Consider the following 27,118-nt stretch of genomic DNA (forward strand, 5'->3'; position numbering starts at 1 on the left):
TCAAATAAATGTGTTAGTCTCTAAGGTGCCACAAGTTCTCCTGTTCTTTTTGTGGATTCAGACTAACACGGCTGCTACTCGGAAACAAGAAGAGGACTCAACGGGCCCCTTATCCTGTGTTGTGAGGCACCTGGGCTGGGGGATCCTTCTTACCTAAGGAAGAAGTAAAATGATCTCAAATCCCAACACATCCTTCCCTGACCAGACACAGTGTGTTCTTGGGTCAGGAAAAAGCTTCCCTTATTCCTCTTTGCCTTTGGGTTAGACTGTGGGGGACAAGAGTATTTGGCAGCAGGACCAGAATCTGAGAAACTCTCTGAGGACAAAGGAAAGCAGATTCAGCGTTTTGTAGCCATGGGAGACCTGACAGTGACAATTGGCTGAAGCTAATGTGGGATGGGAATGTCACACAGGACTTTGGGGAGTCCTGGGCCAAATCTCATTCAGTGGGAGCTGCATTCTGTGACCTTAGTGCCCCCCTGATCCCCCACCCATGGGCCTCTGCTTCTCCCTCGGCAGCCGCCTCCCCCTGAATGACCCCATGAAATCCCACCGTGTCCCTGTCCACAGCCCTTAGCCACGTGACTGTCCCCAATGCGCTGCCGGCCAGCGCTGGGCTGAGTGATGCCATCGGGGCTCAGGGGTGGGGCCGTTTATCTCCATGGTGACTCTGTGACATGGGGGCCCTTTATTGGGGGCAGGATCCTGAGCTGCACCGTTTACACCGGGCCTGTGATTTCCAGCTGTCAAATGGATGGAAAAAATGCTCGAGTCTCTTTGGAAAGTCCCGGCGGTGCCCCATCCCCGGGCTCAGCAGAGCGGGGTTTATTCCGGCGCCGGGTGATCTCTGCCCCCCAGCCCCGCCCGGACCCTCAATGGCCCATTTCCACACCCCGCCTCCATCTCTGGGGTAGGGAAATGGGCCATTCAGAGTCCGGGAACGGAAGGGTTAAACTGGCGGGAGGTTTGTGTCCCGTTCCCCCGGGGGCCGGGTCTCCTGCCCGAGTCCGAAGCGGGGGGTGTCGCTGCTGCCCCCGCGCGGCCGCCGGGAGAAGGGCGATTCCGCAGCCTGGGTTTTTGTGCGATCCCAAACCGGTTTGGTGTCACTGTGTCTCTCGCACAGTAATAGCGGGCGGTGTCCTCGGGCTTCAGGCCGGTCATTTGCAGATACAGCTCACTCTTGGCGTTATCCCTGGAGATGGTGAATCGCCCTTTCACTGCATCGAGGTAGTATGTAGTACCCCCATCGTATCTTATATAAGCGACCCATTCCAGTCCCTTCCCGGGAGCCTGGCGGACCCAGCTCATCCAGTAGCTGCTGAAGGTGAACCCGGAGGCTTTGCAGGAGAGGCGGAGAGAGTCTCCGGGCTTTTTCACACCCCCTCCGGACTCCACCAGTGTCTGGGACCGGACACCTGGGAATAAAGACAGGCCATCAATATCAGTATAAAAACAGCGAGAACACAATATTCTTCTAACTCTGCCAGGTCTTCAGAAGAGGAAAATACCTTCCAAAGCTGCTACAGCGACAAGGACAAGGAGCAAAAATCCCATTTTGCCGGGTGCTGGAGGGGAAAGTTCTCAGGAGACTGGCTGGTGACTGCACAGAGCCAGGGGTCTGCGGATTGTGTCTCCGGGTGCAGCCTGGGTAGAGAGAGGCACAGATTTAAAAAGGAAACTGTCTCCCTCATTTGCATGCCCCGCTTTATAAGAGACACACACTCCTGCTGTCAGTGATCTGATTGACTCGCCCTCGGGCTCCGGCTGCAGGAGTCAGACTGTCCCGTCCCGTGTGTCTGTGCAGCGCCGGGCACAGGGCGCTGGGGTCCTCCTGACATTTTCGGACCCTGGGAAAAATGAACAGCTCCCTGCAGGGACTGTATTTCCTCGCATGGGAACTGAGGGTCTGGCTTTTTTGACCTGATATTGGGCACTGGGGGGACTCAGCTCTGGAGCCCGGTTCCACAAGCATAAGCGCCATGCAACGTCCGGTCTGCGGGGGTCAGTGTCCCTTTTGGGGGAAGCGCGAAGTCTTGTCCTAGGGATCCATTGGGCTGGGCCCCCCGCTGGAGACGGAAGATTTCCCATGGCGATGGGAGGGAAGCCCCTTTCCCTTCCCGGCAGTGACCGGCTACATTGAAATGATCCATGACACTAGGAACGTGCTCGTGCTTTGGAGCAGGTCAGGGGCCCGCCTGTGGGTGCAGGTGAAAGAAGTTGCGGGGGGGGCGGGAGAGTCTGAGGACAGAGTTAAGTTTTGCAGTGAAGCCACCCTGACATTCGTGTGCCAAGAGCAGCATCTCTGGGTGTTGTTCTTCAGGGCAGAGTCGAGGAGGATTAAGGCTACAGTGAAGGAAGATTATTATGCATGGTTGATATTTATATTTCTGTTTATATTTCCATTCCCACTCCACTTCCCATTTACACTCAGATTGTAAACTCGGCAACGGAGGTCCCATCCTCTGTGTGAGCTGGAATTGCCTGGGTCCATCAGAGTGGGGCCGAGCTAAGGGGTAAAGATAGTTGGAGTGAGGACTCAAATCCTTTCGCTAGCCCATTTCACCAGGGTAGTGTATAAGCCAGGAAAGTTCCCCACAGTAGCTGGACCATTCCACCGCTTACATAATTGGCATCACGAACAGGATCCTATCCACAGGGTCCACCCCATTGGTTTACTGGTTGAGTTCTGACAGCACTGTCCAGGCCTGCTCAAGAACCCGACTATGGCTGGAATTGAAGAACTATGGGCCCACTTTGCTGAACTTGTGCGCAGATGATCAGACCAAGCTGAGGCATTACAACAAGCTAGAACAGAACAGAGAGAAGCCTTATCACTGGCTAAGGCAGTAATGGACCATCAGGCAGCAGAAGCTCAGAAACCCCCTACTATTTATGTGCTATGGGAGCAGAAAGTCACAGAGTTTGGTGGCTTCCCAAGAAGACCAGGAGACATTACAGTAGAGGAGTGAGTCAAGTCTGTGAAGGCAACTCTGTGTGTGCTAAGAGTACCTGAAGAGGATTATATGGGCTTCATAGAGGAACACCTCAAGGGCCAGGCCAAGGCCACAGTTAAGCTCATGTCAATGGCAGACATGAAAGATGTGGAAAAGGTATTCGAACTCCTCCTAGAAGTGTACAGAGACAAGATGTCACAGTCACAATAAAATAGCCTCATGGGAAAGTCCCAGGCACGATAAAATTGCCCCCCATGAGGTCTCCTGGGTAAGCACCAGCATTGTATATCCCTGACGCCTATATAGGCATATGCATGGGAAAGGATTTTGGGAGGGGTTGAAGGCGTGAGTGTGGAGTGAAAGATTCCTTTGCAGGTTGTGAGAGGCCAAAAGGGAAGGAAGGGAGAAAGGAACGGGTTTACCTGGCGATCCAGCTGGGGCCGAAGTAAAGAAGCTGACTCCAACCACTCAAGGCCAATGCACCTAAGCAGACTCTCTGATGCCAAAAATCCAGGGGCCTGGATTCCAACCCTAACCAGCTGTGAGAACAGAGCAGTAAACTGAACAAGACTACAGGGGATTGCAAAAACTAGTGAGAATGCGAAGGTCAGCGAATGGGAACATAACAACCTTCTAGCCAAAGTGTTTTGGTGAAGCCAAGGAAGCCTTGGAATGCTGGTTTGGGCTGATACAAAGAGCACAGCGGACAAAGATCCCTGGACTAAACGCCCCCAGAAGAACCCAGGACTTAAAACCTTCCCGAGAGCTTAAGCAAGTCGGAGATCAACAGCGAACCCTGGACGACCTGTGTACGGGACAGAATTCCCATCCACCTCTTCCCCCGCTTCTTCGAATGTTACACCCGGGCTTGGCCAGGCTCGGGTAGTGCATGTGTGAGTATGAAAGTCCATTAGGGCTCGGGCATTATCGCTTCCTTTCTTCCTCTGAGTGACGTAGGGAACCCTCAGCACTCTCCGCTGTTATTTTACTTTATTTTATAAATAAAGCTTTAAACTCAGTCACTTGTGTCCTCTGTCATCTCCTCCCCTAAAGATCCTGCGGCCTCAGCCTGATCACCTGACACCTCAGGCAGATTGGTAACTTAATCTCTCACAAAGGTCCCTATTGGAACCAGACTTAGGAGTTATTTGAGAGCAAGCAGGAGCCTGGTGAAACTGTCTGGGCATATGCATATGAGCTCCAGGAGAGAATGAGAAGAGTGGAGGGGCGAGACCCTCGACGAGTTCCAGACCCAGATATGTTTCTGAAAGAGCACTTGGTGCTGGGGCTCCAGGAGGATTCCTTCCACCGTGAAATTAAAAGGAGATTTAAGGAAGAGCCCAGTCAGAAGTTCCATTAACTCAGGCTGGCTGCCATTATGTGGTCGGAAGAAGAGAAAGTTCCTGTGGCAGAGACGGCCAAGCCGAAGTCCTGCCACGAAGTGGGGGGCCTAGTGAATGCAAGTGCTGGGGAAAAGACCCTGCCCCAAACACAGTTAACACTGGAAAGATAAAGTGAAGCTGTCCAAAAACTGACAGTCCAACAGCTGAAAGTGATGCCTGAGGTGTTGAAAGGAAAAACCTCCACTAAAATGCCAAAGTATCCAAAGACACCGGGATCCTGAAGACCCCCACTGCAGGATGAGCAGGGAAGGTACATTTGTTACCCTTGTGAAAGGCCAGGACATACTAGCCAAGAATGTCCACGGAGAAGGAGAAGAGAGTCCCAGGCACTGAAAACCAATGGGGCACCAGGAGCAAGTGGTCCATCTACAGTAGAAGGCCAAGCAGCAGCAGAAGGATTCCTCGGCCTGTTCTTGGTGGAAAAACACTTTGCATACAGTGTTGAAAGGAACACGAGCAGTGCCAGCATATCTAGCAACGTCCGTAAGTGAGCATTTGGAGACTGTCTAACTGCTGAAGTATGTATAGTGGGGTGGAAACCAGATGTTTGCTAGATACTGGCTCAGAAGTCACCACCATTACTGAGTAGCATTTTAAAATTATTTGAAAGACAAGGAGCTGACCATGCACAGCACACAGTTTCTATGTCTAACAGTAGAGAATGGACTGGCAATCCCAGTGGTGGGATGCCTTGAAGCAGACATAGACTACGTGGGTCAGACTCTGCCAGAGAAATGCATCTTCATCCTGAAAGACAAAGCCTTTGAAGGGAGCCATGTGGGAGAAGGAGTCCCAGGAATTCTAGGGATGAACATCATTAGTGAGGTGAAGGAGCTACTGTTGCCGGTAGAAGGAACCAGGAGGATAAATTGCCATGGGCACCCCAAGAAGAATGCTGTGCTGAGTCGAGTACTGGCTCGAGCGGAGAGACAAAACCATTGACTGGGCCCTGCGGGGCAGATTGGAAATGTTAACGTGGGCAGAAAACAGAAGAGTGTTGTTCCTCCTCGGAGAGGGAGGGTCCTTGATGAACACTGTTGGGTACCAGGAAATACCAATGGATATGGAGCTCTTGTAGAGCCTACATCTGGGGTAAACCTACCGAATGGGCTCCAGCCAGCCAATGTCTGACTAATGCCATCAAAGGAAGAGGACCAGTGAGTCTTCTAAACTCAAGTTTGAAGTCTGTGGAGTTGCATCCTCAAAACAGCATTGCAGAGGTGCATTGGCCTGCGGGAGTGGTTCCTCGGGAGAAGGTAACATTTGAGGAGAATAGAAATGAGCTGTGGGTGACAAGGAGGGAGAAGGGAGGACGAGTTCCCTTTCCTTGAGAAAGACGTGGTGAGAGACTGCCGGTTCCAGTTCACGCAGCACGCCAGGGGCTGATGCCTGCACAGGTGGCTAACTTAAGGGCGTTACCACAAAAGCATCAAGAAGTCTTTTCTAAGGATGCGGTGAACAGTTTGGATGACTGGGTCAAAGGTTACCATGACAGGCTGAAGTTAGCCTGTGAAGTGCTCTCAATACAACTAAAGACACAGCCCAAAGCAGGAAAAGGACTTAGGGTCGCAAGTCCAGTAGGGCTCTGCTCAGGCCTGGTCACCTTGAACTAGTTGATAACCATAGACACTGGGGGCGTAAAAAAATACAGGACAAGTGGGAGTCAAATCCCCACATTGTAGTTACTCACAACCCCTCTGGACTCCACCAACCCCTGCTTTTCCAACACAAGGAAAGGGACGACCTTCTCACAGCAGGGCTCCAAGGATGATTGCATCTGAGATTCCTAGCTGAATTTATGTCGGTCAAAGTCACATCTTCTGTATCCCCTTCCCTGACTCCCAAACCTAGTCCTCACCCTCATGATAAATTCGAACCCTGACCTGAACACTTATTGTGACATTCTCTGATTAGAATATGACCATTTGGATCATTGTTGCAACTACTGTTATATATTTGCAGCAAATATTGTATCAAGGTTGTCGAGTGAGGTGTCTATGAGAAGGTTATGATTTGCTGATGATAATTAGGCTATCTATATACAGGTATCATTTTTGTATGTGAAGTTGTCAGTATTGGAATATCCTCCTGCTTTATGGGGATTGTCTGCCCCTTTCTTTGCAGTTCAGCCCAGTAGAGTGACCATAGCTATCCCCCACTGGGATGCCAGTCACAGCCAGATATGCCATGTAAGATATCTGCAAAAAAGCTATAATTTGGCAGGTGTGATGATCTTGTTTATATGTTTGTATCACCTTTGTCTGATGAGTTATTGCTATGTGTCTGTATCTCTGTATTTCAAACTTGTGCTATGCTTCTGGTGACACCCCAGACAGTTTGGCTTCAGCACTGCCTAGCCTGCTGGATGGCCCATGAAGGACCCTCAGCGATACAACTGACCCATTGAGAGAAGGCAGATGCACCTTGTGACTCAGCAAGGCAGGCAGGGACATGCCCAAGGTCAGAACTCTAAGGGCTTGTCTACACTGGCACTTCACAGCCCTGCAACTTTCTTGCTCAGGGGTTTCTCCTGAAGGTGGGTTTTTTAGAGCCCTGGGAGCGCTCTCCCCCAGCGCTGTGCCATGACCACACAAGCCACAATAAAGCGCTGCCAAGGCAGCATTTTAACGTTGCCAGTGTAGACTAGTCCTGAGGCTTCCCAGCCACGTGCTGGGCAGCTTGTGTTTGAAACAGAGGAAGCACAGGCCGCATGGCAAATGGCTATAAACGGCAGCTGCATCTTCTCCATTTGGTCTTCAGTCCTGCTTCTTCCCTCTGGAGGGACTTTGCTACAAACTGAAGCTCTGAACAAAGGACTGAATGACCCATCCCAGCTGTGGGTGTCCTCCAGGGACTTGACTTAAGCCAGCAGATTACTCCATCACTGCTACAAGCCTGAACCATGAACCTTGCCATTACTGGATGTCATTGATTCCTTTAACCAATTGTAACTCTCACCTTTCTTTCTTTCTTTCTTTCTTTCTTTCTTTCTTTCTTTCTTTCTTTCTTTCTTTCTCTTTATGAATAAACCTTTTAGATTTTAGATACTAAGGGATTGGCATCAGCATGATTTTGGGGTAAGATCAAAGTTGTATATTGACCTGGGTGTGTGGCTGGTCCTTTGGGATGAGAAGAACCTATTATTTGATGAGACGGGTTGTAAAAAGACCACTCATCTCTGAACCTAGTGTTTTTGGTGGTGATATAAGAGCTGGAATGCCTGAGGAAACTGCCTTTATGTTTTCTTGTTAGCCGCTGTGGTGAACCAGGAATTTACTTTTGTGGCTGCTTTGGTATATCTTATAAAAGAATAACCACCAGTTTTGGGTTGTGTTTGCCCTATTTCTCAGCAGTTCATCCTGTCTTTGGCATTTCCAGTTGTGACCCACTAAGAGACAGTTGCACTTATCTTAACCTTAAAATGACCAGACCTTATCCTGCGACTGGGGAGGCGGGGGTAAAGTGGCATGCCCAAGGTCTCCCAGTAATTCCCTGGTAGAGGTAGAGGTGAGAACAGAACCCAGTTCCCATGAGTCCAGTGCATGACTACAACGGGACAGCTTCTGCAGCCAGCTGAAAATCTGTGAGGGAATTAAAGTGTAGGCAAAGGCAGTGGACCATCTCTCTACACTAAATTCATTTTTCACTCAATGCTGGGTAAAACTCTGGTGTCTGTCACTCAGCACAAATTAAGAATAATGATATTTACCCCAGGGAAGCAACTTCATATTTAAAGCAATGCTGCTGGGAGGAGAATTTGGTCCATTCTTTTTATGTACCATGCATACAGGAATTGTATGGATGTGTTTCTTTGTGTGTTTGTGTTCATATGTGTTTGTGTGAGAGTTTTCTCTGTGTTAAAAGACTAATCTGTGTGTGTTTAGGTGTGTATGTTTGTGTAAGGAAGGGTTTGTTTGTATCTGAGCTTGCTTTTTGTGTTTAGATGTGTATTTGTTTTTTGAGTGATTGTGTATATTTATGTGTTTGTATGGGTGTTTGCATGCTGTCTCTGTTTGTGTTCTTATGCAGCAGTGATTGCCTGTATGTGTATTTGTGTATTTTTCTGTATGCATCAGTGTTTTGTTTGTGTGTCTGGAATCGAAGAAAAAGGGAGAGAATAAATCTTTCCAGCACCCTGTCTGATGCTCAGAGGGGTTCCAGGGGGAGTGAGTGAAACCGATTCTGAAACTGCACCAGTCTGCAAGTATTTGTAGCCGGGGAGACTTTCTCCGGGCTGCTCCCATCGCCTGTCCTGGGCAGTCGGGGGCTGGTTCGCGCCCTCAGCAGCGGACACGTTGTGCTGTTACTGCAGGGGGAGGTTTTTGGCTGAGCTCAGACTCACTTCCCCTCGCTGTGTGTCTGGTGCAGGAATACATGGCGGTGTCCTCCGCTCTCAGGCTACCTCTGCTCATGGGGGCCAGAGGGGGAACATGCTGCTGCTTCCAGGAGCCGCATGAAGCCGTGGCTCACCCCATTTCCTGGCAAGAGCTCAAGGGCCAGATAAAATGTCTGTAGGCCGGATGCGGCCCCCGGGCCGTAGTTTGCCCACACCTGGGGTATGGGGTGCTGGCTCCAGGAGGGAGCTCAGGGCTGGGGCTGGGAGTGTGGCCTCCTGCCAGGCAGCATTTACCCCCAGCGGCTAAGGCAGGCTCCCTGCCTACCTGAGCCCCACACTACTCCTGCAAATGTCCAACACACTCCTGTGGCCCCTGGGGTGGGGGTGAGGGGGCGGCACATGGCTCCGCATGTTGCCCCTCTCTGCAAGCACTGCCCTGTTGGCCACGCTCCCCATTCCCGACAAATGGGAGCTGTGGGGGTGGTGCTTGCAGGTAGGAGCAGTGTGCGGAGGGAGATTCCCCCTGCCCCACCCCCCCGGGCCACGGGCCGTGCTGACCCCTTCTGGGAGCGGCGTGGGGCCAAGGTAGGCAGGGAGTCTGTCTTAGCGGCAACCCCCTGCACTGCTGGAGATCACGATCAACTGGAAGATCCTCTAGGATCGACCAGTTGATCGCAATCGACCGGGGGGAGACCACTGCTTTTGTAGCTCTTCGCAGTCCGCCTGCAACTTAACTATCTTTAGTCGTTTTGTATCATCTGCAAATGTTGCCACCTCACTGATTGCCCGCTTTTCCAGATCATTTATGAATATGTTGAATTGGACTGGGCCCAGTACAGACCCCTGGGGGACACCACTATTTACCCCTTTCCATTCTGAAAACTGACCATTTATTCCTACCCTTTGTTTCCTATCTTTTAGCCAGTTTCCGATCCATGAGAGAACCTTCCCTCCTATCCCCTGACAGCTTGAAGCTTCCACTAAGTTCTGTCTGCTTGTCCCTCTGTTCTTGTGAGACCCTTGGAGCAGCATGATCTTGTGTGGGCACATTAGCCTGGTACTCGAGAATCCAGCGGTTTATTCCTGACTTTGTCCCTCGTCTGATGGGTGACCTTGGGCAAGAAATTACACTCCCGATGCCTGAATTTGTATTTCTCTGAAGTGTGGGGGAAATGATATTCAGCCTCCTTTGTCCGTGCTTTGAGATCTACGAATGAAAGCCACTACAGAATAGCTAGGGGTTGTTATTACTGTTCATGTCTGAAAACTTCTTCTTGGAGAACTGGAGAAAGTCTATTAAACTCTTTCTATCAATGACGGACTAGAAGACCGAATTATTATTTATTATTATTCTACCAGAATTTTAAATGGTGGCAATGTGTGGGTCAGGATCCCCTCTGTTGTTGTGAGAGTCGTAGCCCAAGAGTCTTCATGTTGCGGGACGCTGCTCAGTCAGGCAGTGAGTGTTATCTCCCAGGTGAGAGACAGTACGCTCAGATGCCAGGCTCTGTTTCCTTTAGGGGTGGGTGACCCTTTGCAGAGATTGTTTTGTAAAAGCTGAGAGCTGGGGTTGGGGTATTCAGGAGTCCTTAAGGGAGATATCAGCTCACTGGATCTCTGAGTAGCGCCATGGGCTATATAAGGCCTGGTGAAAATTTGTCTGATGTTACTGAATCATAGAGAAATACCCAAACACCCGCTAATATTTGTGTCCACCAGACAGGTTATACACAGTGTCGGGTGCCAGTCAACATAAGGCTGTCACTGTCCATTCCCTACTTCTGTCTGGAATGATCATTGCAAGCGACATGAGCAAGCTCAGCTTTATTTTTGTCCTTGCCTTCTGCTCTCTGTATTTCTTTTCCCTGGGGGTATGTTTTCTGTGATCTGAGTGTAGTTATGTAAGATGAAATTTTTAGGGGGGGTCTCGGAATTTATAGATTAAGGGCTAAGCTCCCAAGGAGACGTGGGACTTGCAAGGTTGTTGCACTCGCTATCAGTAATAAAAGATTCATTAGAGCAGGGACTTGAGTCTCCTGAATCCCAGAGGTGGAGGTTTCCTAAAGTCCCTGAAGGATTATAAGAGGAATGATGTGTCCATATCTGTAGGGCAGCTTGGAAATCCTCAGCCTGACTGTTGAAGGAGTTGGGGGGTTAAATAACACTTATTTAAACCCGTTAATGTTGGTTGTATCACTCATACTAAAGAAGAGGAAGTACTTTTTCATGCAGTGTACAGCTAACCTGTGGAACTTATTTCCATAGGATGGTTTGATAGCCAAAACTCTAACATGGTTAAAAAATGGATAAATTCATGGATAAGTCCATCAATGGCTATTAGCTGAAATGCTCAGGGATGCAACCCCATGCTTGCGGTGACCCTAAACCTCTGATGACCTGAAGCTGGGAGTGGAAGACAGGGATGAAGCACTGCAGAATTGTCCTGTTACGTTCACTCCCCCTGAAGCTCTGGTATAGGCCACTGTCAGACAGGATACTGGGCAATGCGGACCGTGGTCTGAACCATAATGGCAGCTCTTATGTTCAATAGGATCTGGGTTTCTCACTCTGTTGGGGTTTGTCTACACAGGGATAAAGCCGCTCAACACTTCAAGATGCTCCAAATTCTGGAGCCCTGTTGACTTCCACTTGAAGGATCAGGGACTTGGTCAAAGGAAAGATGCAACTGGGGAAGGACACAAAGTAAGGGATAGGTGTGGGGGAGTAGGAAGAGGAGGTAAGAATAATCTAAACATGTCTGTCTGTCCACTCCTTGCCTTACTGAAGCAGACTCCTTCTATTGAAAAAGGGCAAATAATTAGGCCTGGCCCAAAACTTTCCATCAAAACTTTAAGAGAATTGGGGTTTTGGCTAAACCAAGATGTTTCCAGAAAGTGTCTGCTTTCCTCAAAATTAAATAAACCTTTTCATTGACAGAAAGTTGAAGTTTTTGCAGAAAATTTCAACAAAAAGAGAGTTGAAATTTTCAGCGGGAGAGAAAAGCATTCTCGCATTAGCCCCACAAATGGTGTTTTAACCAGTGCTGTCATTAAGAGATGACCCTGCATACAGGACAGGTGTCATTCTGAGCTGTGGTTAGGTCTTTCCCTGGCCTCTCCTAATGTGGGCCACTGCTGCTATCTGGTGGAGAGATGACCTGGAATCTCCCACTAAGGAGTTTTTGAGTGTACAAGGGTACGTTCTCCGACCCTGTGTTCACCCCGTCTGGCACAGTAACACACAGCTGTGTCCTCCGGCTTCAGCCCATTCATTTGCAAGAACAGCAGGTTCTGGGTGTTGTCTCTGGAGATGGTGAATCGCCCTTTGACCGAGTCTGTGTAGTATGTGGTGTCACCAGCCCCGTTGGTAATAGAAGACGCCCATTCCAGTCCTTTCCCCGGAGACCTCCGTGCCCAGTGCCTACCGTGGCTAGTGTACGTGTAGCCAGACACTTGACAGGAGAGTTTTGCAGAGTCTCCTGGCTTTTTAACTTCTGCTCCGGACTGGCTGCACTGGATTTGTGACCAGACACCTGCAAATAGACAAATATTAAAGATCTAGGCCGTAAATCCGCAAAGCATCTAAGCATGTTCTTCAGTGCTCTGGAGAATCAAAGATTGAACTGAACGTTCATTTTGGCAGCATATGTTTCCTTCTTTTATCCCAGGTGCCTCTCAAGTTCTTACCTGAGAAAGCTGCCAGCAGGGAAAGAAAAATGAAATGCATGGTATTTATTTTTGAATCAGAATTCCAAGGGAACAGATGAAGATACACAGCACAAAGTAGGGTATTTGGTGTGTGTCCGAGAAGGAGATGTTCTCGGGCTCTTAAAAAAGCAGTAGCCTTACTTAATTTGCATGAGGTAGTTCAAAAAGCCTTTAAAGCCAGGCAGCAAACAAAGGGTCAGGAGAGAGGGAAGAGGAGGTAACCATAGGGGAAGGTTTCCAGATGACTTGGGTTAAGATTTCCAAAACTGCCTTTCCTCCTAATATAAACCAGGCATCTAAATGCCTTTAGGTGGCTTTGAAAATCTCAGCCAGAATTAAACTAAAACGTGGGGAGGGGGAACCGAACTGGTTTCAAGACTGATCTGGATAAACTTATGGTGGGTGGTGGGATGATGAGATGGCCACATGCCATTGTAGGCACATCGACAACTGCTGGTAGCAAATATCCCCAATGGCCAGTGATGGGACACTAGGTGGGGAAGGCTCTGAGTTACTACAGAGAACTCTTTCCCCAGTGTCTGGCTGGTGGGTCTTGCCCACAGGCTCAAGGTGCAACTGCCTGATATTTGGGGTCGGGAAGGAATTTACTGCTACCTCCCCCTGCCAGAGCCTTTTGCTGCTGGTTTTAGCTACACAGACAGTGAGTGTGGAGGCAGCCTATGCATTTCAGACCATGTCTCTGGTTTGTCAAGCTCATTTTGAATTCTAATCCTGGTCTCTGAAGTGCTTGCCACCCCTCCCAGATTGGTATTCTGCAAACTTTATAATGTACTCTCTCTGCCATTATCCAAGTCATTTAAGGGGCTATTGAATAGAAGTGGGCCCAGAACAGATCCTTGTGGGACTCTTCTCAATATTCCCTCCCAGCTTGACTGTGAATTGTTGATAACTACTCTCTGAGAACATTTTCTAACTCGTTGTGCACCTACCTTATAATAGGATCACCAGTCTATATTTCCCTGGTTTGCTGATGAGAAGGCGATCTGAGACTGTATGAAATGTCTGACTAAAGTGGAGATATACCACATCCACTGTTCTTCTCCCCGCCCCCATCCCCTCGTCTTGTTACCCTGTCACAGGAGAATATGAGGTGGGTTTGACGTGATTTGTTCTTTGTCACCTTATTTTCTAGGTGCTTACAAATTGATTATTTGCTCCATTCTTTCTGGGTACAGAAGTAAAGTTTAATGGTTTATAATTCCTTGGTTGCCCTTATTCTGCTTTTTATTGATAGGTACCACTTGCCCTCTTTCAGTCCTCTGGGATCTTTCCTGTCCTCCGAGAGTTCTCAAAAATAATTGTTAATGGCTAAGATCTCTTTGGCCAGTTCCTTAAGTATTCTCTGGTGTATTTCATCTGGCCCTGCTGACTTGAGGACGTCTAACTTGTCTCAGTAATTCTTAACTTGTTGTTTCCCTATTTTAGGCTCAGATCCTACCCCATTTACACTGATGTTCACTGTTAGTCCTCTGATAACTGCTAACCTTCTTGGAGAAAACCTGAACAAATTGGCATTTAATACTTGGACAGTTCCTGCATTTTCTTGAGACTGTGTTTCTCTCCTCATTGAGCAGTGATCCTTCCCTGTCCTTCATCTTCCCCTTGCTTCTAATGTATTTGTAAAATGTTTTCTTGTTACCCTAAATCAGACGAGGGCAAATTACGGCCTGTGGGCTACATCTGGCCCCTGAGCTCCCGGCCAGGGAGGCTAGCCCGCAGCCCCAGTGCACCGCATCTCAAGGGCTCTGGCCCACCGCCCCTGCTGGGCAGCATGGGCAGCGTGGCTGTGAGCTCCTGCTGCTCTGAGCGGCAGAGTTAGGGCGCGGGGAGCCAGGGGGTTGGATAAGGGCCAGAGGGTTCCAGGGGGCAGTCAGGGGACAGAGAGCAGGGGGGATTGGATAAGGGGTGGGAGTCCCAGGAGGCCTGTCAGGGGGCAGGGGGGTGGATAGGCTTCAGGGCAGTCAGGGGAGAAGGAGCGACGGGGGGTGGATGGGTCGCAGGTTCTGAGGGGGGCAGTCAGGGGCCAGAGGTGGGAGGAGGTGGATAGGAGGTGGGGGCCGGGCTGTTTGGGGAGGCACAGCCCTCCCTGCCCGGGCTTCCTATGTGGCCCTTGGGCCAAAAAATTTGCCCACCCCTGCCCTAAATGCTCAAACAGTACAGTGATGGGGACAATATGAATACCTAAGATTGCTTGAGGGCTCGAGCTCCAAATTGGCTTATTTAAAAAAAAAAAAAAAGATATGCAAATGCTTATCCTTAATGCCGTGCCTAAGTCCTTTAATAGCTCTGCACTTGCATAGCTAGGACACAAGGATGGGTCTGGACAGCTAATGCCGAGACACCATGAGCACTTTATCCAGCATCAACAGCATATTTTGGCTGAATTGTCTCTTCAGTGGAGTGGCCTGTAAAGGAATGATGGTTTCTGCCCTTTTCTGGAGATATTGGGGAATATTGTGTTTTATGGGCCTGATGCAAAGTTCACTAAAGGCAAGGGGAGGACTTCCAATGGTCTGAGTGGGGTTTGGAGCAGGGCCTACTGGAATGTTGATTGACATTTTTGAAGGGGACTTAGGTAATGGGGAATGTAATTCCCCTTGACTTTACCCTTTGAAAATTCCAGATGTGATTCCAGAGCCCCCTGCACTGAGGCAGGATTAGATATACCTAGACCACCCCTGGTTCTTCATCTGTTCTTAAAAACCTCCAGTGATGGGGATTTCACAACCTCCCTAGGTAACCGGTTCCAACGCTGATAGTTAAATATGCTTATCCTTACAAAGTCCTCCCCGGACCCCATATCTAACCTAAATCTCCCTTGATGGGTTTTGCATTTGTTTATTTTCTAAAAGACAGAGAATCATAGAGACGATAGTTGCTAGTGACGGAGAATCCACCATGACTCTTGATCAGTTGTTCCAATGGTTAATTCACCTCAATGTCTTTTTAAAAAATCACCTTCTTTCCAGCTGGACATTGTCTAGCTTCAGCTTCCATCATCGGATCCTGTTGTACCTTTGTCTGCCAGACTGAAGAGCCCGTTATCAAATTTCTCTTCCCCACCTAGGATCTAGAACCGGCCCCAGTGTAAAGACTCCTTGTTTATTTCCCCAGTCGTGGGGTGGAAGAATAACCTAGTGGCTATAGCTTGAGTCTCGGTATGAATATTCCCGGGGCTCTTTCCCACACACACAGGGATGGGACCCGGGAGAGCCAACGTGCCAGGTCTCCGAGGGGAGAGCGACTCAGAACAGGACTCACTCCGGATTGGAGTTCCCAGATGGAGCGAGGGGTCTCTGCACCGCAGCCCAGCGGGGCTCTGGGCAGGAAGGGGGGAAGGGGAGACACATTGCCCGGGAACCGAGAGTGGTAGCGGGCGGTGCCCCTGGGCTTCAGGCTGGTCATTTTCAGATGCAGCAGGTTGTTGGGATTGTCTCTGGAGATGGTGAATCTCACTCAGTGGGAGCTGCGCTCTGTGACCCTCGTGCCCCCTGCTCCCCCCCCCCCCCACGGGCCTCTGCTTCTCCCTCGGCAGCCGCCTCCACCCGAGCGACCCCATGAAATTCCACCGTGTCCCTGTCCACAGCCCTTAGCCCCCTGACTGTCCCCAATGCCCTGCGGGCCAGCGCTGGGCTGAGGGACGGGGCCTTTTATCTCCATGGTGACTCTGTGACATGGGGGCCCTTTATTGGGGGCAGGATCCTGAGCTGCACCGTTTACACCGGGCCTGTGATTTCCAGCTGTCAAATGGATGGAAAAAATGCTCGAGTCTCTTTGGAAAGTCCCGGCGGTGCCCCATCCCCGGGCTCAGAGGAGCGGGGTTTCTTCCGGCGCCGGGTGATCTCTGCCCCCCAGCCCCGCCCGGACCCTGCATCGCCCATTTCCACACCCCGCCTCCATCTCTGGGGTAGGGAAATGGGCCATTCAGAGTCCGGGAACGGAAGGGTTAAACTGGCGGGAGGTTTGTGGGGGGTGTCGCTGCTGCCCCCGCGCGGCCGCCGGGAGAAGGGCGATTCCGCAGCCTGGGTTTTTGTGCGATCACAAACCGGTTTGGTGTCACTGTGTCTCTCGCACAGTAATAGCGGGCGGTGTCCTCGGGCTTCAGGCCGGTCATTTGCAGATACAGCTCACTCTTGGAGTCATCCCTGGAGATGGTGAATCGCCCTTTCACTGAATCGAGGTAGTATGTAGTACCCCCATCGTAGCTTATATAAGCGACCCATTCCAGTCCCTTCCCGGGAGCCTGGCGGACCCAGTTCATCCCGTAGCTGCTGAAGGTGAACCCGGAGGCTTTGCAGGAGAGGCGGAGAGAGTCTCCGGGCTTTTTCACACCCCCTCCGGACTCCACCAGCGTCTGGGACCGGACACCTGGGAATAAAGACAGGCCATTAATATCGGTTTAAAAAGAGCGAGAACACAATATTCTTCTAACTCTGCCAGGTCTTCAGAGGAGGAAAATACCTTCCAGAGCTGCTAGAGCGACAATGACAAGGAGCAAAAATCCCATTTTGCCGGGTGCTGGAGGGGAAAGTTGTCAGGGGACTGGCTGGTGACTGCACAGACCCAGGGGGCTGCGGATTCTGTCTCCGGGTGCAGCCTGGGTAGAGAGAGGCACAGATTTAAAGAGGAAACTGTCTCCCTCATTTGCATGCCCCTTTGCTTATAAGAGACACACACTCCTGCTGCCAGTGATCAGATTGACTCTCCCCAGGGCTCCGGGAGCAGGAGTCAGAGTGTCCCGTCCGGAGCGTCTGTGCAGCGCCGGGCGCAGTTTGCTGGGGTCCCCCTCATACTTTTGCACACCTGGGAGGAATGAACAGCTCCCTGCAGTGACTGTATTTCCTCACATAGGAACTAAGGGCCTGACTATTGTAATGTGATATTGTGGATTTTGGGGCGGGGGAGTGAGGATTATCAGCTCTGAAGCCCCGTTCCACGCGCACAAGGGATATGCAATGTCTGGTCAGTGGGGTCAGTGTCTGGTGGCGGGGGGTCGTGTCCCAGGGATCCATTCGTCTGGGCCCCCCTCTGGAGAGGGTAGATTTCCCATGACGCTGGGAGGGATTTGGGAGGGAAGCCCTTTCCCTTCCCAGTAGTGACCAGATACATTGACATGATCCATGACACAAGGAACGTGACCTTAGCAAGCCTGGCTCGTGGTTTGGACCAGGTCTGGGGACCCGCCTGTGGGTGCAGGTGGGAGAAGCTGGGCTGGGGAGTGGGGTGGGAGTCTGAGGACAGAGTTAAGGTTTTGCAGCGGAGCCTCCCTGACATTAGAGGGCCGAGAGTGGCATGTCTGAGAAGTTTTCTTGAGGGGAGAGTCGAGGAGTCAGGCAACCGTGAAGGAAGATTATGATCCATGGCTGATATTTATATTCCTCTTTATATTCCTGTTCCCAGTCACACTCCATTTCCCATTTACACTCGGATTGCAAACTCGGTGGGACTGAGAGAAGTTTTATGGCCTGTGCTTTTACCGTGCCTAGGACTATGGGATCCTAGACTATAATTAAGAACATAAAACGGCCAGACTGGGTGAGATCAAAGGTCCGTCTAGTCCAGTATCTTGTCTCCGGGCAGTGGCCAACGCCAGGTGCCCCAGAGGGAACGAACAGAACAGGGAATCAGCGAGTGATCCACCCCCTGTCGCCCATTCCCGGCTTCTGGAGACCCTGGGCACTGGGACCACAACCAGCACCAAATCTATCACCGCTGAGCATCATCCTCAAGATCATTTACTTCCTTAATTATTAATTAGGAATAATGTGCAGACAGAAGTTTTCTCCTGGTTGTGTTTAAAGAACTTGTGTGATAGGAACGCTACATGTTTTCACAACATCCCCGTGATGTAATATTGAGGGATAACAACAAAAAGAACAAAACTATTTCCATTCCCACTTCCATTCAGACAAGTATAAGCATTCACGCTGAAACCCAGATTTCCATTCCCATTACCACTCATGTTCCCTTTCATCTCCCCAAACTCATTCACATACATTGGAGAGAGAGAGAGAGAGAGAGAGAGAGAGAGAGAGATGTCTCCAACAATGATAACATTCCTTAGGGGCATTTGTCACTGAACTTTATGTGCTTCATTACTGCTTATATTTCCTGCATTGGTAGCTCCAGAGCAATGATCCCTGCAAGAAGCAAAGGAATCTAGAACATGAAACGATTTTATACAGTCCTCGGGACGTTCAATCAAATTCTAAATATTTCATCTTCTCCATTCTGTAAAATAAAACTGGGCACAAATCGGTGCCTTTGGCATAACGTTGACTATTGGGGTTAATTCCTGTCTTTTCTTAGGTTTGCCCATTTTAAAACCCAAACGCGGTGTGAACCCACCGTTGGTTTTGGTGATGGCCTTTGTGACTCTGGTCTAGTCTCTCACACAGTGATTCCGGCCTGTGTCCTCGGGTCTCCGGCTGCTAGTTTGTAAATACAGCCGGTTTTTGGGATTGTCTCGGGAGGCAATGAATGGCCCTTGTTTCGCTGAATCGGTGTCGTGTGAACTCTTTCCCATGTACTCTGCCCTGGAGACCCGCTCCACCGGACCCAGCGCTGAAGTGGAACCCGGAGACTTTACAGGCGAGGCGGAGTCAAAGGGCACCGGCGGGTCCTACGTCCAAAGCAGCAGTTTCTGTAGGTGCAGAACTGGAAAATGATGTTTCCCAACCTCCGGTGCCCCTTTTCCGTCTTGTCCCCCAGGCTGGGCTGGGCTCTTTGCTCATTGCTGCCCCTGGTGGCGGACGGGAGAAGGGGCTTCTGCAGCCTTCCCTCTCTTTCTCTCACTGACCCCCTTCTTGTATTGTTATTTAAACCAGAAAATGAATAGTTTTGGAGTTATTTATTTATTCGTTTAACCCAGGATTTGTTTTCTCCTAGGAAAATGTTTCTTGTGCCAGAAAAGCCAGCTTTGGTGGGAAAAGTATTCAACTAAGCAAAAGGGAAAAATCAATCAATCAAACAAACAAACTCGGTGTAGACTGGTGCCCAAATCTGAGAGTTCAGGGTCTTTCTGCTCGAATGTGTCACTGACCGGGCTGATACTAAGAGGGCGCTAGACTGAACCCGAATGAACCAGGTTGAGGCTCTATGGCCTGTGTTATGCCGGAGGTCAAACTGGTTTATCATTCTGCTCCTTTCCGGCTTGGAAGTCTATGCATCTGTGACTATCCGGGAGACTGGGGGTGGGTTCAGAATTTGTCCCCGGCAGAGGAAAGAAAGAGGAAGGGTCCCAAAAAAGAATGTTCTGTCTTTGTGGAAAGGTGTCAACTCCTTCACCTGCGGTAAAATTAAGGAGGAGGAACAATAATAAGAATAAAAAGGGTTTGTTGTTGCTAGCCCCTTTCCCAGAACTGATCTCATTTTCACTTAGAGGCCTTGGGCGCCCCCAACACCAGACTACTTCTCTCATTACTGCAGGGGAAGGCTTTTGTCTGAGCTCAGACCGGCTTCCCTCACTGTGTCTCCCGCACAGTGATACCGGGCGGTGTCCTCGGGCTTCAGGCCGGTCATTTGCAGATACAGCTCACTCTTGGAGTTATCCCTGGAGATGGTGAATCGACCTTTCACTGAATCGAGGTAGTATGCAGACTCCCACCGCTGCTGATATAAGCGACCCATTCTAATCCCTTCCCGGGAGCCTGGCGGACCCAGTTCATCCCGTAGCTGCTGAAGGGGAACCCAGGGGCTTTGCAGGAGAGGCGGAAAGAGTCTCTGGGCTTCTTCACATCCCCTCCAGACTCCACCAGCTGGATCTGCGAGTGGACACCTGGGAATAAACCATGTTATAAATTATATGAGTACCCATAGCAATAATGCAATCTTCCTCTGCCGCTGCAATGCATTTAGGGGGAGAAATTACCTTCCAAAGCTGCTGTAATGAGAACAAAGTGGAGCCAAAGCCTCATTTTCCCTGGTGCTGGAGGGGAAAGTTCTCACCGAATTGGCTGGTAACTGGACAGACACAGTGGGCCGCGGATTGTGAAGCTGGGTGTAGCCTGTCCAGAGAGAGGCTCAGATTTAAACAGGAAACTGACACCTTTATTTCCATATCCACTTCCTTATAAGAAACAGCAACTACTTCCCAGAGCGGTCACACTGTTTGGGGCTGGGGAACCAAGACAAGGAGGAAGACCCGGAACTAGAGAAATAAGGATAGCTAGCTAGCTAGCTAGCTAGATAAATTAGATAGATAGAGGGGGTGGATGAGGATAGATAGATAGATAGATAGATAGACAGATAGATAGATAGATAGATAGAGGGGGTGGATGGGGATAGGTAGATAGATAGGAGCTAGTGTCATAACATAGTGTCCAGCTAGTGTCTTAACAAGGGACCAGGCGATTCTGGGTCTTCTATTTTGCCTGTTGCTCGTGTGTTGCTGGGGGTATGGCAACTCTGTTTAACCAGGTTGATATCATGACCAGGGCACCAGGAGACCATGAAGATGATTTGACTGTGCTACCCACTGACTGTGTGGACAATTTTAACACGAAGGAAATAATTCCAAAGCTTGTGAGCGTTGAGCTTGGTAACTTGCAGTGTTGCCAGCAAGAAGGGCTGCAAAGGGAAAGAGAGCGCCTCTAAACTTTTAACTATGGAGTCTAGCAGCTTGCCTGAAAGGGGTTGTACAAAAATCATCTAGATGGGCCAGAGGTGGTTCTGGGTTTAAATGAAATTCAGAAGGAGTTGGTTGTGGCTCAGCAGAGCAATGCGTCTATGGAGCAAGATAAGGGGGAACTGTTGCTTAAAGGAGCTCCTAAGGAGAAGAATCCTCATGGCAGTTTTTGCCATGGTAGGTTTTGTGAGCAGTTTGCTGTAAGTGAGAGGTGTGGAAGTGATTTGATTAAGGGAGTTTCAGTTCCTAACTGCCAGAGTCCTTCAGATATGTATGGATCCATGAGCTTGCTTTTGAAAAATCCAGTGTGGATAGCCTAAAAGGTCTCAGATGGAATAAAAATTGTTTGGGATGTTGAACGGCCCTATAACCAAGTGACTGAGCTTGGCCAGCCTGTTAGGGAAACAATGTTGTTGGAACAGGAATGTCACCATGTTGACTCTTGGAGGGAAGAGTCTGTGTCTCAGGTTTGGAGAGAAGACTGCGTAGCTGAATCTACAGACCAAGACAGTGGTGAAGTTAATCTCTTGAGAATACAGGGGACAGCAGGCAAAATTTCATCTCTAAATACTTTAGATATATCTTTCGGTCTCTTAGTGAACCTAACATCTGATTCCATGTGGAAGCAGAGGTTAGTAATGGAAGGATAAAAGAACCTTGGGTCTAACATGCTACTGAAAATGGATGGTATCTCTTTAAGACAGAGTCCAGCCTTGGAATTGTTATTAGTTATTATTATTGTTATTAGAGAAAGACTTGCCCATAGGCCTTAGCAAAGAGGACACACCCAGCCAGACAATGGATTCTATTACACAAAAGAGCTCAGATTTTGACACCCTCCTCCCCCCCCCACCTACCTCCCCAGAATAGGAGAGGAAAGGAAAGACTAAACCTTTCAAATAAAAGCCACCGGTTAACCCTAAAATGCCAAAACCCCAATGGTACTGAGCCAAAGGTGTGGCATGACACAAATGATTGGAAATGTACACTTGTAATTAATTTAATGTTCATATTAATGCTCATGTTAACTCTTGTGACTAATGTTTTGCTGATAGCAAAAACTGAAAATGTACAACATGACTAATCATTTGGAAAAACCTTTGAACATGTTGGAAGTGATACATAAGAGCACACTTTATGTTAAAAGACCTTGTAATATTGATATTTCACAGGTAGTGCCTGTAACTAGTCATGAAACTGTACACAGGAGAAAAGACATTGCAGACCTAATGTGCTGTATGAAAAGGGAAACTGAGGCATGTTACCATCTTGCTTCCATGACTAAATGCCAAGATTCCTACACTACACTTTGGAGAACATTAATATCTACATTGACTTGATAAGAATTGGGTTCCAAACATTTGCTAGAACTTATATAAATAAATTAGCTATTTTCATTAGCTTAGGGCAAGATCACATGAAACATACAGGAATCATGCTGCAAGAGCAGATCCAATCTACTATTGGTCTAACCAAGTTTTACCTTGGGTTTGTAAAGAAATTCAATCACCTCATTACTTCCATAATGAACCTTACAAAGAAACATCCTGTTTTAGTCAAACATGATTTTGATAAGCCATTTGGCGAATTATCTTAGGTGCATGTACAGGAAAGCAAGAAGCCTGGGAAACAAGCAGGAAGAATTGGAAGTCCTGGCACAATCAAGGAACTAGGATGTGATTGGAATAACAGAAACTTGGTGGGGCAGTTCACATGACTGGAGCAGTGTCACGGATGGGTATACACTGTTCAGGAAGGACAGGCAGGGGAGGAAAGGTGGAGGAGTTGCATTGTATGCTCAGAGCTCCAGTTTGAAAATGGAGAAAAGCCTGTTGAGAGTCTTTGGGTTAAGTTTAGAGGCAAGAGCAACAAGGGGGACGTCGTGGTGGGAGTGTGCTATAGGCCACGGGATCAGAAGGATGAGGTAGATGAGGCTTTCTTCAGACAACTAAGTGAAGTTTCCAGATTACAGGCCCTGGTACTAATGGGGGACTTAAATCGCCCTAACATCTCCTGGGAGAGCAATACTGCAGTGCACAGCCGATCCAGGAAGTTTTTGGAGAGTGTTGGGGACAACTTCCTGGTGCAAGTGCTGGAGCAACCGAATAGGGGCCGTGCTCCTTTTGACCTGCTGCTCACAAACAGGGAAGAATTGGTAGGGGAAGTAGAAGTGGGAGGCAACGTAGGCAGCAGTGACCATGAGATGGTCGAGTTCAGGATCCTCATGAAAGGAAGAAAGGAGAGTAGAAAAATACGGACCCTGGACTTCAGAAAAGCAGACTTAGACTCCCTTAAGGAACTTAAGGATCCCCTGGGAGGCTAATATGAGGGGGAAAGGAGGCCAGGAGAGCTGGCTGTATTTAAAGAAGCCTTAGTGAGGCGCAGGAACAAACCATCCCGATGTGCGGAAAGAATAGCAAATATGGCAGGTGACCAGCTTGGCTTCCCAGTGAAATCTTCAGGGAACTTAAAAGCAAAAAGGAAGCTGACAAGAAGTGGAAATTTGGACAGATGAAGAGGGAGGAGTATGAAAATATTGCTACAGCAATACAGGGGTGTAATCAGGAAGGCCAAGGCAAACTGGAGTTGCAGCTAGCAAGAGATGTGAAGGGGAACAAGAAGGGTTTCTACAGGTATGTTAGCAACAAGAAGAAGGTCAAGGAATGTGTGGGACTCTTCCTGAATGGGGGAGGCAACATAGTGACAGATGATGTGGAAAAAGCTGAAGTACTCAATGCTTTTTTTGCCTCGGTCTTCACAAACACAGTCAGCTCCCAGACTGCTGCACTGGGCAACACAGTATGGGGAGTAGGTGAGCAGCCCTCACTGGTGAAAGAACAGGTTAAGGACTATTTTGAAAAGCTGGACATGCAGAAGCCCCTTGGTCCAGATCTAATGCATCCGAGGGTGCTGGGGGAGTTGGCTGATGTGATTGCAGAGACATTGGCCATTCTCTTTGAAAATTTCTGACAATAGGGGAAGGTCCCAGACGATTGGAAAAAGGCAAATATAGTGCCCAAATTTTAAAAAGGGAAGAAAGAGAACCCGGGGAACTACAGACAGGTCAGCCTCACTTCAGTCCCTGGTAAAATCATGGAGCAGGTCCTCAAGGAATCCATTTTGAAGAACTTGGATGAGAGGAAGGTGATCAGAAACAGTCAACATGGATTAACCAAGTGTAAGTCATGCCTGACCAACCTGATTGCCTTCTATGATGAGATAACTGGCTCTGTGAATATAGGGAAAGCAGTGGATGTGATATATCTTGACTTTAGCAAAGCTTTTGATATGGTCTCCCACAATATTCTTGCCAGCAAGTTAAAAAAGTATGGATTGGATGAATGGACTATAAGGTGGATAGAAAGCTAGCTAGATTGTCGGGCTCAGTGGGTAATGATCAATGTCTTGATGTCTAGTTGGCAGCCGGTATCAAGCAGAGTGCCCCAGGGGTCGGTCCTGGGACCAGTTTTGTTCAACATCTTTACCAATGATCTGGATGATGGGATGGATTGCACCCTCTGCAAGTTCTCAGATGACACTAAGCTACGGGGAGAGGTAGATACACTGGAGGGTAGGGATAGGGTCCAGAGTGGCCTAGACAAATTAGAGGATTGGGCCAAAATAAATCTGATGAGGTTCAACAAGGACAAGTGCAGAGTCCTGTACTTCAGAAGGAAGAGTCCCATGCACTGTTACAGGCTGGGGACCAACTGGCTAAGCAGCAGTTCTGCAGAGAAATACCTGGGGATTACAGTGGATGAGAAGCTGGATATCAGTCAGCAGCGTGCCCTCGTTGCCAAGAAGGCCAATGGCAAGTTGGGCTGTATTAGTAGGAGCATTGCCAACAGATGGACGGAAGTGATTATTCCCCTCTATTCGGCACTGGTGAGGCCACACATGGAGTATTACATCCAGTTTTGTTCCCCCCACTACAGAAGGGATGTGGACAAATTGGAGAGAGTCCAGCGGAGGGCAATGAAAATGATTAAGGGGGGTTCCAAAGAGGATGGAGCTAGGCTGTTCTCAGTGGTGGCAGATAACAGAACAAGAAGCAATGGTCTCAAGTTGTAGTGGGGGAGGTTTAGGTTGGTTTTAAGGCAACACTATTTTATTAGGAGGGTGGTGAAGCACTGGAATGGGTTACCTAGGGAGGTGGTGGAATCTCCATCCTTAAAGGTTTTTAAGGCCCAGCTTGACAAAGCCTTGGCTGGGATGATTTAGTTGGTGTTGGTCCTGCTTTGAGCAGGGGGTTGGACTAGATGACCTCCTGAGGGCTCTTCCAACCCTGATCTTTTATGATTCTATGATTTCTGTTATACACTAACACTTCTACTCTTGGGTTAGAAGCTGTAGTAATACAGAACTCAGAATGGGAAGATCCAATGATGCATTCAGCAGTGCCTGGGACACCCCTTCCTGCATCAATTTTGCATTGGGGGTGTGACATTATCTGGGTTTTATTTGATGAAATTGTTTTAAAGAACCACTCATCTTTAAGTCTAGTGGTTTTGATGGTGATACAAGCACTGGAAAAGCTAAGGAAACTGCTTTTCTGACTTCTTGTCAGCTAGTGTGGTGAAACATCAGTTTACTTTTGTTGCTGGTTTGGTATATCTTATGAGATAATAACTACCAGTTTTAGGGTGTATTTTCCCTATTTCTCAGCAGTTTGTCCTGAATTTGGTATTCTCAGCTGTGACCTACCAAGGCACGGTTATAGCCAGATCCCCAGTGAGTGTAAATCAGGTGTAACTCAAGTCTACTTGAAGAGGAACCTAAAGGGAGCGGGAAAGAATCCGCTGATTGTCCTTCATGTGGGAATAAATGACACCGATAGATTCTCGCTGGAATATATCAAGGGAGACTATGTCAGGCTGGGGAAGACGCTTAAGGAAATCGAGGCTCAGGTGATCTTCAGTGGGATTCTGCCTGTTCCTAGAGAAGGGCAACAAAGGTGTGACAAGATTATGACTATCCACAGATGGCTCAGGCAGTGGTGCTATAAGGAGGGCGTTGGGATGTGTGGCCACTGGGAGGCATTCATGGACAGAGGACAGGTCTCTCGGGATGGACTTCATCTGAGAAGGGAAGGAAATGGACTTCTAGGATGGAGGCTGGCACAACTAATTAAGAGAGCTTTAAACTAGGAATTTGTGGGAGATGGTTGGTTGGGGGATGTCCAGGTAATTTCCACGCCAGATTTTAACATTGAGAGGGAAGAAAACAACAAAGTAAGAAAGGATACAGCCGTGGGTAGGAGAATGGACATAAGGAGGAAGTGCAGTGTGGGTACCAGTCTAATAGGTCAGAGTGGCAGTAGAATGTCCGTGCCTAATCGGGTAAAGAACGTGAGCGAGGCCAAACAGCAAAAATTAAGATCTTTGTACACCAATGCGAGGAGCCTAGGTAACAAAATGGAGAAACTAGAGCTACTGGTGCAGGAAGTGAAACCAGATATTACAGGGAGAACAGAAACATGGTGGAATAGTCGTCATGACTGGACTACCGCTATTGAAGGGTATGTGCTGTTCAGGAAAGACAGAAATAAAGGTAAAGGTGGTGGAGTAGCATTGTATATCAATGATGAGGTAGAATGTAAAGAAATAAGAAGTGATGGGATGGATAAGACAGAGTCTGTCTGGGAAAAAATTACATTGGGGAAGAAAATTACTAGAGCCTCCCCTGGGATCGTGCTTGGGGTGTGCTATAGACCGCCAGGATCTAATTTGGATATGGATAGAGCCCTCTTTAATGTTTTTAATGAAGTAAATACTAATGGAAACTGCGTGATCATGGGAGACTTTAACTTCCCAGATATAGACTGGAGGACAAGTGCTAGTAATAATAGGGTTCAGATTCTCCGAGATGCGATAGCTGATGGATTCCTCTGCAACTAGGGTTTTTGATTTCAAAAGGGCTGACTTTCAAAAATTAAGGAAATTAGTTAGGGAAGTGGATTGGACTGAAGAACTTATGGATCTAAAGGCAGAGGAGGCCTGGGATTACTTTAAGTCAAAACTGAAGAAGCTATCAGAAGCCTGCATCCCAAGAAAGGGGAAAAAATTCATAGG

Source organism: Eretmochelys imbricata, chromosome 13 (genome assembly GCF_965152235.1).
Source record: "Eretmochelys imbricata isolate rEreImb1 chromosome 13, rEreImb1.hap1, whole genome shotgun sequence".
NCBI lineage: Eukaryota > Metazoa > Chordata > Testudines > Cheloniidae > Eretmochelys > Eretmochelys imbricata.